We start from the raw sequence: 16,624 nt of genomic DNA, 5'->3' as shown, positions 1-16,624 counted from the left end.
CACTACTGTCAGGTTGTTCCAGCAGGAACCTCAATAAACTTCAGCTGGTGCAAAATGCTGCAGCCAGGGTCCTTACTAAAACTAGAAAATTTGACCATATCAGTCCAGTTCTATCAGCACTTCATTGGCTCCCAGTTAAATTCCGTATCGAATACAAAATTCTTTTATTAACATATAAAGCCCTACATGGCCTCGCTCCTGAGACCATCAAGACTACTTAGATCTCAGGGTGCTGGCCTCTTACGCGTTCCCAAAATTCAGAAAACCTCAGCAGGGGGAAGAGCCTTTTCTTATAAAGCCCCCCAGCTCTGGAATAACCTTCCAGATAATGTTCGGGACTCAGACACAGTCTTAATCTTTAAATCTAAGCTGAAAACTTATATGTTTAGTTTAGCTTTTGGTAATTAATGTTTCTTAGATAAGGGCTGCAGGTCCAGGGGTTCGCGGACCCAGGGAATTGTAGTACACTGAGATGCTGGAGCTGTCGTCTCGCTGCTTACACGCGATCACTCAGGTTTGTTGACGGTGGAGCAGATAGATGCTGGTGTTCTCAGGGTACGCCCGTGTCCGTGTTACCTTCTGGCTCTCTCCTTTTAATTATGCTGTGATAATCAGACCTGCCGGAGTCGTCAGACATACCCAGATGCTGATTCTCAACAGTCTCTGCACTCCATAAAATTCCTCTTAGAACTAACTTCTCTCTCTTTACCTTCCCCGAGTAAATGGCCACCCAGCCCGATCTGCAGGAAGATTGCCCGCTGAGGTCCCCTCTACCTGCATCTAACCAGCTGCCACCTACCAGTCCGGCCAGCGGGTCCCCCCCCAAAGCAGATACAACAGAAAGTTAATAGTGGCAATATTAATAGTGTCAGACAGGCACGAGTCCATCTAGGTTTCAGCACGGCCACCAAACAGGCAGCAGCAGCTGGCGGGTGAGCCATGGGTGGTGGCGGGTAATTTTTATCATTAATGTTTAAAACAGTCTGGCCAGAGGAGGATGGGTCCCCCTTGTGAGCCTTGGTTCCTCCCAAGGTTTCTTCCTCCAGCTCTGAGGGAGTTTTTCCTTGCCACTGTCGCCGTTGGCTTGCTCACGGGGGTCTTTGACGCTTCATGTTATTCCTTCTTTCTTCTCTGTCTCTGTTATTTATTAAGTACTAATTATGTAAAGCTGCTTTGTGACGACAACAGTTGTAAAAAGCGCTATACAAATAAATTTGACTTGACTTGACTTGACTTGCTAAGGTTTTAATTGATGCCACACATTCTGAACTTGCATTGTATGCATTCGTTTTACTTAAGGTTGTTGGATCACCTTAAGAAAAATGGCTCGTATTACCTCACTCTCCCCTCCCTTTAGTTACACACATTAGACCTATGAATTGTGTCAGGGATTAGCACTCAGTTTAAACAGTATCAACAAATTTGCATCAGCATAACATTCATAAGAAATACCTACATGGAATTCCAATGGTTTGTATATAAAGACAAACGAATAGGGCCTAAAACAGAACCCTGAGGAACACAAGAGGTGATCAGTAATGTGGAAGAGGAGAAATCAGCGATAATTAGAGAGAAGATTCTCATTTTTGTAGAGAGAAAACAACTTCAAATCAGTACCCTGAGCTCAGAGGGTCCCTCCCTTTAGTTCCACACAAAGGACAGCGGACAGAGCTTAGCTTTAATCCTCAGACAGCCACACCGATGTGTGTCCATGAGTATAAAAGGCCAGGTATGACTGGGTTCAGACACTGAGCAAGAGTGAAGGAGCATCCAGATCATCTCCACTGACTGAAGCAACATGGAGCCCACAGCCTCTTTCTCCATTCTAGCCCTGCTGATGCTCGGTCTGTCCCAGGCTGTCCCCCTCATGGAGCCTCAGTTTGTGGACATCACAGAAAGAATTCTGACCACCAACAACAGATCCAGTGAACTGCTGGTGGAGGGAGACATCGTCTTGTCAAGAACCAGGAACGCTCAGGTCTGCCCTGACAACAACTGCTTTTGGAAGAAGTCCTCAACTGGTCCAGTGCAGGTGCCTTACACAGTGAGCGCTGACTTCTCCTTCTCTGAGCGATCTGTAATCGCTGGCGCCATGGCAACCTTCCACAGCAAAACCTGCATTCGCTTTGTGGCCAGAACCACTGAAACCGACTACCTCAGCATTGAGAACAGAGATGGGTGCTACTCTCCAGTGGGCAGATCAGGTGGTAAGCAGGTGGTCTCCCTCAACAGGAACGGCTGCGTGTACCATGGCATTGTCCAGCATGAGCTGAACCACGCTCTGGGTTTCTACCACGAGCAGACCAGGAGCGACCGTGACCGCTATGTCAGGATCAACTGGGAGAACATCGACCCTGCAATGCAGTACAATTTCAACAAGGAGAACACCAACAACCTCAACACACCGTACGACTACTCCTCCGTGATGCACTACGGGAAAACGGCTTTCTCCATCAATGGGCTGGACAGCATCACTCCTATTCCTGATGCATCAGTGAAAATCGGGCAAAGAGTGGACCTGTCCGCCATCGACATCCTGAGGATCAACACTCTCTACAAGTGCTGAAATACACATCCTACTGTGACACATTTACAACTGCTCACATCTTGATCTTGTGATGCTCTGATGTGTCATCATTGTGAAATAAACAAAGTCAAAGCAAACAAATAAGTATCTTGTGTTTTACTAACATACTCCCATTCTTACTTTACCCCGTATCCACTAGCTGCATAATATAGTGCCAGGGAAGTACTATATTCACACAGTCTATTTACAGAACTAATTAGTTTCTAATTTACTTGATTCCAAGAGTCTGTAATATGCATTCCAATATTACACCTGACTGAACATCCCAGAATCCTTCTAACATTAAGATCATCTTACCATTTAACAAAGGACTTTGTGCTCAGATGCTTGAAGAAAACCAAGGTCAGGGGACAGTGGAGCACAGATCAACATGGAGTAAAATGTGACTTTGATGTAGTTAAACACAACTGATAGGATTGAAAGAAATGATGATCTGAAATAACATAATGATCATTAATTGAATATAAACAAAATATGTTTCACATTTCACCACACGCACTTGACCCATCATCCCTTAAGATCCATGGAAGCATCCTGGCTGGAGAGGTGGAACAAACTTTCCCTGGGTGTCCGAACGGCAGAGTTGCTTGCTGTCTTCAAATGCAAACTGAGGGCCTAAGTGTTGAGTATTGTGGTCTCCATACTGACTTTTGGATTTAGTAATATCTGGGCTTAGAGGTATCTTTTGGATCCTAGTCTATATAAACTAGCCAAGGGTATTTCTGAGTAAACAGTGAAGCACTTCGCTCTGGATAAGAGGCAAACCTTTTAAGTGCCTGTAATGTAACTAACTTAGCCTAAGAGTTAACCTCAGACCCTAAATACCTAAATACCTCAGCTTTTGGTTCTCACCTGATCTTTCGGACAGGACAGCACCTATCCAGATCTCAGAGGCATCTACCTCTACAAAAAAGAGGAGGTCAGGATCTGGGAGGTGTAAGACAAGTGCACTGGTCAACCTGCGTTTGAGCTCCTCGAATGACTTCTGGCCTTCGATGGTCCATGGGAAGGGGCCAGGCTGCTTGTGTGTCAGCGCAGTGAGAGGTGCAGCAGCTGAACCTGATAAACCGAAGGTAAAAATTCACAAACCCCAGAAAATGCTGGACTAAATGGAGGGATGTTGGGCACGGCCACTCTGCCACTGCTTTCAGTTTAGCTGGATCAATGGCCAGACTACCTTTGGAGACCACAAACCCTAGAAAAATTCTGACCTCTCCAGGTTAACCAAGAGATGGTTCTCCAAAAGCAGCTCAAACGATTCCTGTAATGGTCAATGAGACTTCTGCACCTCTCAGCAGGTATTTTGGCCCACTCCTCATGAGCAAACTGCTCCAGTTGTCTCAGGTTTGAAGGATCCCTTTTCCAGATGGCATGTTTCAGCTCCTTCCAAAGATGCTCAATAGGATTTAGGTCAGGGCTCATAGAAGGCCACTGCAGAATGGTCCATTGTTTTCCTCTTAGCCAACCTTGGGTGTTTTTTAGCTGTGTATTTTGGGTCTTTATCCTGTTGCAAGACCCATGACCTGTGACTGAGACCAAGCTTTCTGACACTGGGCAGCACATTTCTCTCTAGAATCCCTTAATAGTCTTGAGATTTCATTGTACCCTGCACAGATTCAAGATACCCTGTACCAGATGCAGCAAAGCAGCCCCAGAACATAACAGAGCCTCCTCCATGTTTCACAGTAGGGACAGTGTTCTCTTCTTGATCTGCTTCATTTTTCCATCTGTGAACATAGAGCTGATGTGCCTTGGCAAAAAGTTTCATCTGTCCATAGAACATTCTCCCAGAAGCATTGGGGCTTGTCAACATGCAGTTTGGCAAATTTCAGTCTGGTTTTTTATGATTTGTTTTCAACAATGGTGTCCTCCTTGGTCGTCTCCCATGCAGTCCACTTTGGCTCAAACAACGACGGCTGGTGCGATCGGACACTGATGTTCCTTGAGCTTGAAGTTCACCTTTAATCTCTTTAGAAGAAGTTTTTCTGGGCTCTTTTGTTACCATTCGTATTATCTGTCTCTTTGATTTGTCATCGATTTTCCTCCTGCGGCCATGCCACAGAGGTTGGCTACAGTACCACTGATCTTAAATTTCTGAATGATATGTGCAACTGTAGTCACAGGAACATCAAGTTGATTGGAGATGATCTTATAACCTTTACCTTTAACATGCTTGTCTTTAATTTTCTTTCTAATCTCCTGAGACAACTCCTTCCTTCACTTCCTCTGGTGCATGTTGAGTGTGGTACACACCATGTCACCAAACAGCACAGTGACTACCTGTAGCTCTATATATAGGCCCACTGACTGATTACAAGATTGTAGACACCTGTGATGCTAATTAGTGGACACACCTTGATTTGACATCTCCCTTTGGTCACATATTTTTCAGGGGTACCATCATTTTTGTCCAAGCCTGTTTAATGAGTTTACTTTTTTAAATAATTATGTTGAAGCATGGTTCAAAATCAATGTCGGATTTTCATTTGTTCATTTTCATAGAATTTTTATGTATTATTACTTTTGTCAGATTCAAGTTATTTCTGTGACCATTGTGGGTTTTTCTTTCATTAACCGAGGGGTACCAACAATTTTGTCCACGTGTGTATAATACATTCACCCAAACATCTCTTTACCATTTTCTGAAGAGAAAACTCACTTATTTGGCTCCAGTGAAGAAGTAGATGTGTTTGGTGCTTGTATAGCTGTCAGGTAAGACTTTAGCCTAGGAGCTAACCTCAGAACCACACAAGCACCCAACGTCTCTGCTTCATCTGTGCTTCATACCCGAGCCATTTCTCTGAAATAAGTTCAGAATGAGACTTGGTTATTTTTCAGTTATTAGTGGAATTAGATCTGGTTAATACATAGTTAGTAAGAGTTTTGTCAGATAGCTGAACTTACCCTGTCAGCTGCTTCAACCCCAGAAGAAGTACTTTAACTATTTTGGGCCTATTCACCTTATTTAATGGGGAAAGTTGAGCCACTAGAACCTTTTTTTTCTGGGACCCTGTATTTTGATGTCAGTTTGAGTTAGGGACACTGCTAAGATATGGAGTTCCGCAAGGCTCCATTTTAGGACCACTATTATTTATACTATACATGTTACCACTGGGCTCAGTTATAAGCAGACATGGCGTTAATTTCCATTTCTATGCAGATGACACACAGCTCTATATATCAGCCAAACCTGACGATAAATTTAGACTACAGAAAATGGAGGACTGTGTAAAGGATATAAAACTCTGGATGTCACATAACTTCCTTCTCCTCAACAGTGACAAAACCGAAGTTCTCCTTTTAGGTCCAAAAGACTCTAGAAATAAACTATCAGACTTAATGTTAGACTTGGCTGATTCTTCTATCATTCCTGGTTTAGCAGCTAAAAATCTTGGCGTCACATTTGACTCAGATTTATCATTTGAGCAACATATAGCTAATATTAGTAGAACAGCCTTTATGCAGCTTAGGAACATCTCCAAACTAAGAAACTCCTTATCACTACAAGACGCAGAAAAGCTAGTACATGCTTTTATTACCTCAAGGCTAGATTACTGTAATGCACTACTGTCAGGTTGTTCCAGCAGGAACCTCAATAAACTTCAGCTGGTGCAAAATGCTGCAGCCAGGGTCCTTACTAAAACTAGAAAATTTGACCATATCAGTCCAGTTCTATCAGCACTTCATTGGCTCCCAGTTAAATTCCATATCGAATACAAAATTCTTTTATTAACATATAAAGCCCTACATGGCCTCGCTCCTGAGACCATCAAGACTACTTAGATCTCAGGGTGCTGGCCTCTTACGCGTTCCCAAAATTCAGAAAACCTCAGCAGGGGGAAGAGCCTTTTCTTATAAAGCCCCCCAGCTCTGGAATAACCTTCCAGATAATGTTCGGGACTCAGACACAGTCTTAATCTTTAAATCTAAGCTGAAAACTTATATGTTTAGTTTAGCTTTTGGTAATTAATGTTTCTTAGATAAGGGCTGCAGGTCCAGGGGTTCGCGGACCCAGGGAATTGTAGTACACTGAGATGCTGGAGCTGTCGTCTCGCTGCTTACACGCGATCACTCAGGTTTGTTGACGGTGGAGCAGATAGATGCTGGTGTTCTCAGGGTACGCCCGTGTCCGTGTTACCTTCTGGCTCTCTCCTTTTAATTATGCTGTGATAATCAGACCTGCCGGAGTCGTCAGACATACCCAGATGCTGATTCTCAACAGTCTCTGCACTCCATAAAATTCCTCTTAGAACTAACTTCTCTCTCTTTACCTTCCCCGAGTAAATGGCCACCCAGCCCGATCTGCAGGAAGATTGCCCGCTGAGGTCCCCTCTACCTGCATCTAACCAGCTGCCACCTACCAGTCCGGCCAGCGGGTCCCCCCCCAAAGCAGATACAACAGAAAGTTAATAGTGGCAATATTAATAGTGTCAGACAGGCACGAGTCCATCTAGGTTTCAGCACGGCCACCAAACAGGCAGCAGCAGCTGGCGGGTGAGCCATGGGTGGTGGCGGGTAATTTTTATCATTAATGTTTAAAACAGTCTGGCCAGAGGAGGATGGGTCCCCCTTGTGAGCCTTGGTTCCTCCCAAGGTTTCTTCCTCCAGCTCTGAGGGAGTTTTTCCTTGCCACTGTCGCCGTTGGCTTGCTCACGGGGGTCTTTGACGCTTCATGTTATTCCTTCTTTCTTCTCTGTCTCTGTTATTTATTAAGTACTAATTATGTAAAGCTGCTTTGTGACGACAACAGTTGTAAAAAGCGCTATACAAATAAATTTGACTTGACTTGACTTGACTTGCTAAGGTTTTAATTGATGCCACACATTCTGAACTTGCATTGTATGCATTCGTTTTACTTAAGGTTGTTGGATCACCTTAAGAAAAATGGCTCGTATTACCTCACTCTCCCCTCCCTTTAGTTACACACATTAGACCTATGAATTGTGTCAGGGATTAGCACTCAGTTTAAACAGTATCAACAAATTTGCATCAGCATAACATTCATAAGAAATACCTACATGGAATTCCAATGGTTTGTATATAAAGACAAATGAATAGGGCCTAAAACAGAACCCTGAGGAACACAAGAGGTGATCAGTAATGTGGAAGAGGAGAAATCAGCGATAATTAGAGAGAAGATTCTCATTTTTGTAGAGAGAAAACAACTTCAAATCAGTACCCTGAGCTCAGAGGGTCCCTCCCTTTAGTTCCACACAAAGGACAGCGGACAGAGCTTAGCTTTAATCCTCAGACAGCCACACCGATGTGTGTCCATGAGTATAAAAGGCCAGGTATGACTGGGTTCAGACACTGAGCAAGAGTGAAGGAGCATCCAGATCATCTCCACTGACTGAAGCAACATGGAGCCCACAGCCTCTTTCTCCATTCTAGCCCTGCTGATGCTCGGTCTGTCCCAGGCTGTCCCCCTCATGGAGCCTCAGTTTGTGGACATCACAGAAAGAATTCTGACCACCAACAACAGATCCAGTGAACTGCTGGTGGAGGGAGACATCGTCTTGTCAAGAACCAGGAACGCTCAGGTCTGCCCTGACAACAACTGCTTTTGGAAGAAGTCCTCAACTGGTCCAGTGCAGGTGCCTTACACAGTGAGCGCTGACTTCTCCTTCTCTGAGCGATCTGTAATCGCTGGCGCCATGGCAACCTTCCACAGCAAAACCTGCATTCGCTTTGTGGCCAGAACCACTGAAACCGACTACCTCAGCATTGAGAACAGAGATGGGTGCTACTCTCCAGTGGGCAGATCAGGTGGTAAGCAGGTGGTCTCCCTCAACAGGAACGGCTGCGTGTACCATGGCATTGTCCAGCATGAGCTGAACCACGCTCTGGGTTTCTACCACGAGCAGACCAGGAGCGACCGTGACCGCTATGTCAGGATCAACTGGGAGAACATCGACCCTGCAATGCAGTACAATTTCAACAAGGAGAACACCAACAACCTCAACACACCGTACGACTACTCCTCCGTGATGCACTACGGGAAAACGGCTTTCTCCATCAATGGGCTGGACAGCATCACTCCTATTCCTGATGCATCAGTGAAAATCGGGCAAAGAGTGGACCTGTCCGCCATCGACATCCTGAGGATCAACACTCTCTACAAGTGCTGAAATACACATCCTACTGTGACACATTTACAACTGCTCACATCTTGATCTTGTGATGCTCTGATGTGTCATCATTGTGAAATAAACAAAGTCAAAGCAAACAAATAAGTATCTTGTGTTTTACTAACATACTCCCATTCTTACTTTACCCCGTATCCACTAGCTGCATAATATAGTGCCAGGGAAGTACTATATTCACACAGTCTATTTACAGAACTAATTAGTTTCTAATTTACTTGATTCCAAGAGTCTGTAATATGCATTCCAATATTACACCTGACTGAACATCCCAGAATCCTTCTAACATTAAGATCATCTTACCATTTAACAAAGGACTTTGTGCTCAGATGCTTGAAGAAAACCAAGGTCAGGGGACAGTGGAGCACAGATCAACATGGAGTAAAATGTGACTTTGATGTAGTTAAACACAACTGATAGGATTGAAAGAAATGATGATCTGAAATAACATAATGATCATTAATTGAATATAAACAAAATATGTTTCACATTTCACCACACGCACTTGACCCATCATCCCTTAAGATCCATGGAAGCATCCTGGCTGGAGAGGTGGAACAAACTTTCCCTGGGTGTCCGAACGGCAGAGTTGCTTGCTGTCTTCAAATGCAAACTGAGGGCCTAAGTGTTGAGTATTGTGGTCTCCATACTGACTTTTGGATTTAGTAATATCTGGGCTTAGAGGTATCTTTTGGATCCTAGTCTATATAAACTAGCCAAGGGTATTTCTAAGTAAACAGTGAAGCACTTCGCTCTGGATAAGAGGCAAACCTTTTAAGTGCCTGTAATGTAACTAACTTAGCCTAAGAGTTAACCTCAGACCCTAAATACCTAAATACCTCAGCTTTTGGTTCTCACCTGATCTTTCGGACAGGACAGCACCTATCCAGATCTCAGAGGCATCTACCTCTACAAAAAAGAGGAGGTCAGGATCTGGGAGGTGTAAGACAAGTGCACTGGTCAACCTGCGTTTGAGCTCCTCGAATGACTTCTGGCCTTCGATGGTCCATGGGAAGGGGCCAGGCTGCTTGTGTGTCAGCGCAGTGAGAGGTGCAGCAGCTGAACCTGATAAACCGAAGGTAAAAATTCACAAACCCCAGAAAATGCTGGACTAAATGGAGGGATGTTGGGCACGGCCACTCTGCCACTGCTTTCAGTTTAGCTGGATCAATGGCCAGACTACCTTTGGAGACCACAAACCCTAGAAAAATTCTGACCTCTCCAGGTTAACCAAGAGATGGTTCTCCAAAAGCAGCTCAAACGATTCCTGTAATGGTCAATGAGACTTCTGCACCTCTCAGCAGGTATTTTGGCCCACTCCTCATGAGCAAACTGCTCCAGTTGTCTCAGGTTTGAAGGATCCCTTTTCCAGCTCCTTCCAAAGATGCTCAATAGGATTTAGGTCAGGGCTCATAGAAGGCCACTGCAGAATGGTCCATTGTTTTCCTCTTAGCCAACCTTGGGTGTTTTTTAGCTGTGTATTTTGGGTCTTTATCCTGTTGCAAGACCCATGACCTGTGACTGAGACCAAGCTTTCTGACACTGGGCAGCACATTTCTCTCTAGAATCCCTTAATAGTCTTGAGATTTCATTGTACCCTGCACAGATTCAAGATACCCTGTACCAGATGCAGCAAAGCAGCCCCAGAACATAACAGAGCCTCCTCCATGTTTCACAGTAGGGACAGTGTTCTCTTCTTGATCTGCTTCATTTTTCCATCTGTGAACATAGAGCTGATGTGCCTTGGCAAAAAGTTTCATCTGTCCATAGAACATTCTCCCAGAAGCATTGGGGCTTGTCAACATGCAGTTTGGCAAATTTCAGTCTGGTTTTTTATGATTTGTTTTCAACAATGGTGTCCTCCTTGGTCGTCTCCCATGCAGTCCACTTTGGCTCAAACAACGACGGCTGGTGCGATCGGACACTGATGTTCCTTGAGCTTGAAGTTCACCTTTAATCTCTTTAGAAGAAGTTTTTCTGGGCTCTTTTGTTACCATTCGTATTATCTGTCTCTTTGATTTGTCATCGATTTTCCTCCTGCGGCCATGCCACAGAGGTTGGCTACAGTACCACTGATCTTAAATTTCTGAATGATATGTGCAACTGTAGTCACAGGAACATCAAGTTGATTGGAGATGATCTTATAACCTTTACCTTTAACATGCTTGTCTTTAATTTTCTTTCTAATCTCCTGAGACAACTCCTTCCTTCACTTCCTCTGGTGCATGTTGAGTGTGGTACACACCATGTCACCAAACAGCACAGTGACTACCTGTAGCTCTATATATAGGCCCACTGACTGATTACAAGATTGTAGACACCTGTGATGCTAATTAGTGGACACACCTTGATTTGACATCTCCCTTTGGTCACATATTTTTCAGGGGTACCATCATTTTTGTCCAAGCCTGTTTAATGAGTTTACTTTTTTAAATAATTATGTTGAAGCATGGTTCAAAATCAATGTCGGATTTTCATTTGTTCATTTTCATAGAATTTTTATGTATTATTACTTTTGTCAGATTCAAGTTATTTCTGTGACCATTGTGGGTTTTTCTTTCATTAACCGAGGGGTACCAACAATTTTGTCCACGTGTGTATAATACATTCACCCAAACATCTCTTTACCATTTTCTGAAGAGAAAACTCACTTATTTGGCTCCAGTGAAGAAGTAGATGTGTTTGGTGCTTGTATAGCTGTCAGGTAAGACTTTAGCCTAGGAGCTAACCTCAGAACCACACAAGCACCCAACGTCTCTGCTTCATCTGTGCTTCATACCCGAGCCATTTCTCTGAAATAAGTTCAGAATGAGACTTGGTTATTTTTCAGTTATTAGTGGAATTAGATCTGGTTAATACATAGTTAGTAAGAGTTTTGTCAGATAGCTGAACTTACCCTGTCAGCTGCTTCAACCCCAGAAGAAGTACTTTAACTATTTTGGGCCTATTCACCTTATTTAATGGGGAAAGTTGAGCCACTAGAACCTTTTTTTTCTGGGACCCTGTATTTTGATGTCAGTTTGAGTTAGGGACACTGCTAAGATATGGAGTTCCGCAAGGCTCCATTTTAGGACCACTATTATTTATACTATACATGTTACCACTGGGCTCAGTTATAAGCAGACATGGCGTTAATTTCCATTTCTATGCAGATGACACACAGCTCTATATATCAGCCAAACCTGACGATAAATTTAGACTACAGAAAATGGAGGACTGTGTAAAGGATATAAAACTCTGGATGTCACATAACTTCCTTCTCCTCAACAGTGACAAAACCGAAGTTCTCCTTTTAGGTCCAAAAGACTCTAGAAATAAACTATCAGACTTAATGTTAGACTTGGCTGATTCTTCTATCATTCCTGGTTTAGCAGCTAAAAATCTTGGCGTCACATTTGACTCAGATTTATCATTTGAGCAACATATAGCTAATATTAGTAGAACAGCCTTTATGCAGCTTAGGAACATCTCCAAACTAAGAAACTCCTTATCACTACAAGACGCAGAAAAGCTAGTACATGCTTTTATTACCTCAAGGCTAGATTACTGTAATGCACTACTGTCAGGTTGTTCCAGCAGGAACCTCAATAAACTTCAGCTGGTGCAAAATGCTGCAGCCAGGGTCCTTACTAAAACTAGAAAATTTGACCATATCAGTCCAGTTCTATCAGCACTTCATTGGCTCCCAGTTAAATTCCGTATCGAATACAAAATTCTTTTATTAACATATAAAGCCCTACATGGCCTCGCTCCTGAGTACCTGCAGGATCTTATTGTATATTACGAACCATCAAGACTACTTAGATCTCAGGGTGCTGGCCTCTTACGCGTTCCCAAAATTCAGAAAACCTCAGCAGGGGGAAGAGCCTTTTCTTATAAAGCCCCCCAGCTCTGGAATAACCTTCCAGATAATGTTCGGGACTCAGACACAGTCTTAATCTTTAAATCTAAGCTGAAAACTTATATGTTTAGTTTAGCTTTTGGTAATTAATGTTTCTTAGATAAGGGCTGCAGGTCCAGGGGTTCGCGGACCCAGGGAATTGTAGTACACTGAGATGCTGGAGCTGTCGTCTCGCTGCTTACACGCGATCACTCAGGTTTGTTGACGGTGGAGCAGATAGATGCTGGTGTTCTCAGGGTACGCCCGTGTCCGTGTTACCTTCTGGCTCTCTCCTTTTAATTATGCTGTGATAATCAGACCTGCCGGAGTCGTCAGACATACCCAGATGCTGATTCTCAACAGTCTCTGCACTCCATAAAATTCCTCTTAGAACTAACTTCTCTCTCTTTACCTTCCCCGAGTAAATGGCCACCCAGCCCGATCTGCAGGAAGATTGCCCGCTGAGGTCCCCTCTACCTGCATCTAACCAGCTGCCACCTACCAGTCCGGCCAGCGGGTCCCCCCCCAAAGCAGATACAACAGAAAGTTAATAGTGGCAATATTAATAGTGTCAGACAGGCACGAGTCCATCTAGGTTTCAGCACGGCCACCAAACAGGCAGCAGCAGCTGGCGGGTGAGCCATGGGTGGTGGCGGGTAATTTTTATCATTAATGTTTAAAACAGTCTGGCCAGAGGAGGATGGGTCCCCCTTGTGAGCCTTGGTTCCTCCCAAGGTTTCTTCCTCCAGCTCTGAGGGAGTTTTTCCTTGCCACTGTCGCCGTTGGCTTGCTCACGGGGGTCTTTGACGCTTCATGTTATTCCTTCTTTCTTCTCTGTCTCTGTTATTTATTAAGTACTAATTATGTAAAGCTGCTTTGTGACGACAACAGTTGTAAAAAGCGCTATACAAATAAATTTGACTTGACTTGACTTGACTTGCTAAGGTTTTAATTGATGCCACACATTCTGAACTTGCATTGTATGCATTCGTTTTACTTAAGGTTGTTGGATCACCTTAAGAAAAATGGCTCGTATTACCTCACTCTCCCCTCCCTTTAGTTACACACATTAGACCTATGAATTGTGTCAGGGATTAGCACTCAGTTTAAACAGTATCAACAAATTTGCATCAGCATAACATTCATAAGAAATACCTACATGGAATTCCAATGGTTTGTATATAAAGACAAATGAATAGGGCCTAAAACAGAACCCTGAGGAACACAAGAGGTGATCAGTAATGTGGAAGAGGAGAAATCAGCGATAATTAGAGAGAAGATTCTCATTTTTGTAGAGAGAAAACAACTTCAAATCAGTACCCTGAGCTCAGAGGGTCCCTCCCTTTAGTTCCACACAAAGGACAGCGGACAGAGCTTAGCTTTAATCCTCAGACAGCCACACCGATGTGTGTCCATGAGTATAAAAGGCCAGGTATGACTGGGTTCAGACACTGAGCAAGAGTGAAGGAGCATCCAGATCATCTCCACTGACTGAAGCAACATGGAGCCCACAGCCTCTTTCTCCATTCTAGCCCTGCTGATGCTCGGTCTGTCCCAGGCTGTCCCCCTCATGGAGCCTCAGTTTGTGGACATCACAGAAAGAATTCTGACCACCAACAACAGATCCAGTGAACTGCTGGTGGAGGGAGACATCGTCTTGTCAAGAACCAGGAACGCTCAGGTCTGCCCTGACAACAACTGCTTTTGGAAGAAGTCCTCAACTGGTCCAGTGCAGGTGCCTTACACAGTGAGCGCTGACTTCTCCTTCTCTGAGCGATCTGTAATCGCTGGCGCCATGGCAACCTTCCACAGCAAAACCTGCATTCGCTTTGTGGCCAGAACCACTGAAACCGACTACCTCAGCATTGAGAACAGAGATGGGTGCTACTCTCCAGTGGGCAGATCAGGTGGTAAGCAGGTGGTCTCCCTCAACAGGAACGGCTGCGTGTACCATGGCATTGTCCAGCATGAGCTGAACCACGCTCTGGGTTTCTACCACGAGCAGACCAGGAGCGACCGTGACCGCTATGTCAGGATCAACTGGGAGAACATCGACCCTGCAATGCAGTACAATTTCAACAAGGAGAACACCAACAACCTCAACACACCGTACGACTACTCCTCCGTGATGCACTACGGGAAAACGGCTTTCTCCATCAATGGGCTGGACAGCATCACTCCTATTCCTGATGCATCAGTGAAAATCGGGCAAAGAGTGGACCTGTCCGCCATCGACATCCTGAGGATCAACACTCTCTACAAGTGCTGAAATACACATCCTACTGTGACACATTTACAACTGCTCACATCTTGATCTTGTGATGCTCTGATGTGTCATCATTGTGAAATAAACAAAGTCAAAGCAAACAAATAAGTATCTTGTGTTTTACTAACATACTCCCATTCTTACTTTACCCCGTATCCACTAGCTGCATAATATAGTGCCAGGGAAGTACTATATTCACACAGTCTATTTACAGAACTAATTAGTTTCTAATTTACTTGATTCCAAGAGTCTGTAATATGCATTCCAATATTACACCTGACTGAACATCCCAGAATCCTTCTAACATTAAGATCATCTTACCATTTAACAAAGGACTTTGTGCTCAGATGCTTGAAGAAAACCAAGGTCAGGGGACAGTGGAGCACAGATCAACATGGAGTAAAATGTGACTTTGATGTAGTTAAACACAACTGATAGGATTGAAAGAAATGATGATCTGAAATAACATAATGATCATTAATTGAATATAAACAAAATATGTTTCACATTTCACCACACGCACTTGACCCATCATCCCTTAAGATCCATGGAAGCATCCTGGCTGGAGAGGTGGAACAAACTTTCCCTGGGTGTCCGAACGGCAGAGTTGCTTGCTGTCTTCAAATGCAAACTGAGGGCCTAAGTGTTGAGTATTGTGGTCTCCATACTGACTTTTGGATTTAGTAATATCTGGGCTTAGAGGTATCTTTTGGATCCTAGTCTATATAAACTAGCCAAGGGTATTTCTAAGTAAACAGTGAAGCACTTCGCTCTGGATAAGAGGCAAACCTTTTAAGTGCCTGTAATGTAACTAACTTAGCCTAAGAGTTAACCTCAGACCCTAAATACCTAAATACCTCAGCTTTTGGTTCTCACCTGATCTTTCGGACAGGACAGCACCTATCCAGATCTCAGAGGCATCTACCTCTACAAAAAAGAGGAGGTCAGGATCTGGGAGGTGTAAGACAAGTGCACTGGTCAACCTGCGTTTGAGCTCCTCGAATGACTTCTGGCCTTCGATGGTCCATGGGAAGGGGCCAGGCTGCTTGTGTGTCAGCGCAGTGAGAGGTGCAGCAGCTGAACCTGATAAACCGAAGGTAAAAATTCACAAACCCCAGAAAATGCTGGACTAAATGGAGGGATGTTGGGCACGGCCACTCTGCCACTGCTTTCAGTTTAGCTGGATCAATGGCCAGACTACCTTTGGAGACCACAAACCCTAGAAAAATTCTGACCTCTCCAGGTTAACCAAGAGATGGTTCTCCAAAAGCAGCTCAAACGATTCCTGTAATGGTCAATGAGACTTCTGCACCTCTCAGCAGGTATTTTGGCCCACTCCTCATGAGCAAACTGCTCCAGTTGTCTCAGGTTTGAAGGATCCCTTTTCCAGCTCCTTCCAAAGATGCTCAATAGGATTTAGGTCAGGGCTCATAGAAGGCCACTGCAGAATGGTCCATTGTTTTCCTCTTAGCCAACCTTGGGTGTTTTTTAGCTGTGTATTTTGGGTCTTTATCCTGTTGCAAGACCCATGACCTGTGACTGAGACCAAGCTTTCTGACACTGGGCAGCACATTTCTCTCTAGAATCCCTTAATAGTCTTGAGATTTCATTGTACCCTGCACAGATTCAAGATACCCTGTACCAGATGCAGCAAAGCAGCCCCAGAACATAACAGAGCCTCCTCCATGTTTCACAGTAGGGACAGTGTTCTCTTCTTGATCTGCTTCATTTTTCCATCTGTGAACATA

General features: G+C 44.1%; 3 pseudogenes; all 3 read left to right on the top strand.

Annotated features, from left to right (window-relative positions):
- The first annotated feature begins 1,798 nt into the window (after positions 1–1,798).
- Positions 1,799–2,566, top strand: LOC140561734 (hatching enzyme 1.2 pseudogene; annotated as a pseudogene).
- Positions 2,567–7,947: 5,381 nt separating this feature from the next.
- On the top strand, positions 7,948–8,715 carry LOC140561733 (hatching enzyme 1.2 pseudogene; annotated as a pseudogene).
- Positions 8,716–14,111: 5,396 nt separating this feature from the next.
- LOC140561732 (hatching enzyme 1.2 pseudogene) lies at positions 14,112–14,879 on the top strand (annotated as a pseudogene).
- The last annotated feature ends 1,745 nt before the right edge of the window (positions 14,880–16,624 follow it).

Source organism: Salminus brasiliensis, chromosome 9 (assembly GCF_030463535.1).
Source record: "Salminus brasiliensis chromosome 9, fSalBra1.hap2, whole genome shotgun sequence".
Classification (NCBI taxonomy): domain Eukaryota; kingdom Metazoa; phylum Chordata; class Actinopteri; order Characiformes; family Bryconidae; genus Salminus; species Salminus brasiliensis.
This window is presented reverse-complemented; position numbering and strand designations above follow the sequence as displayed.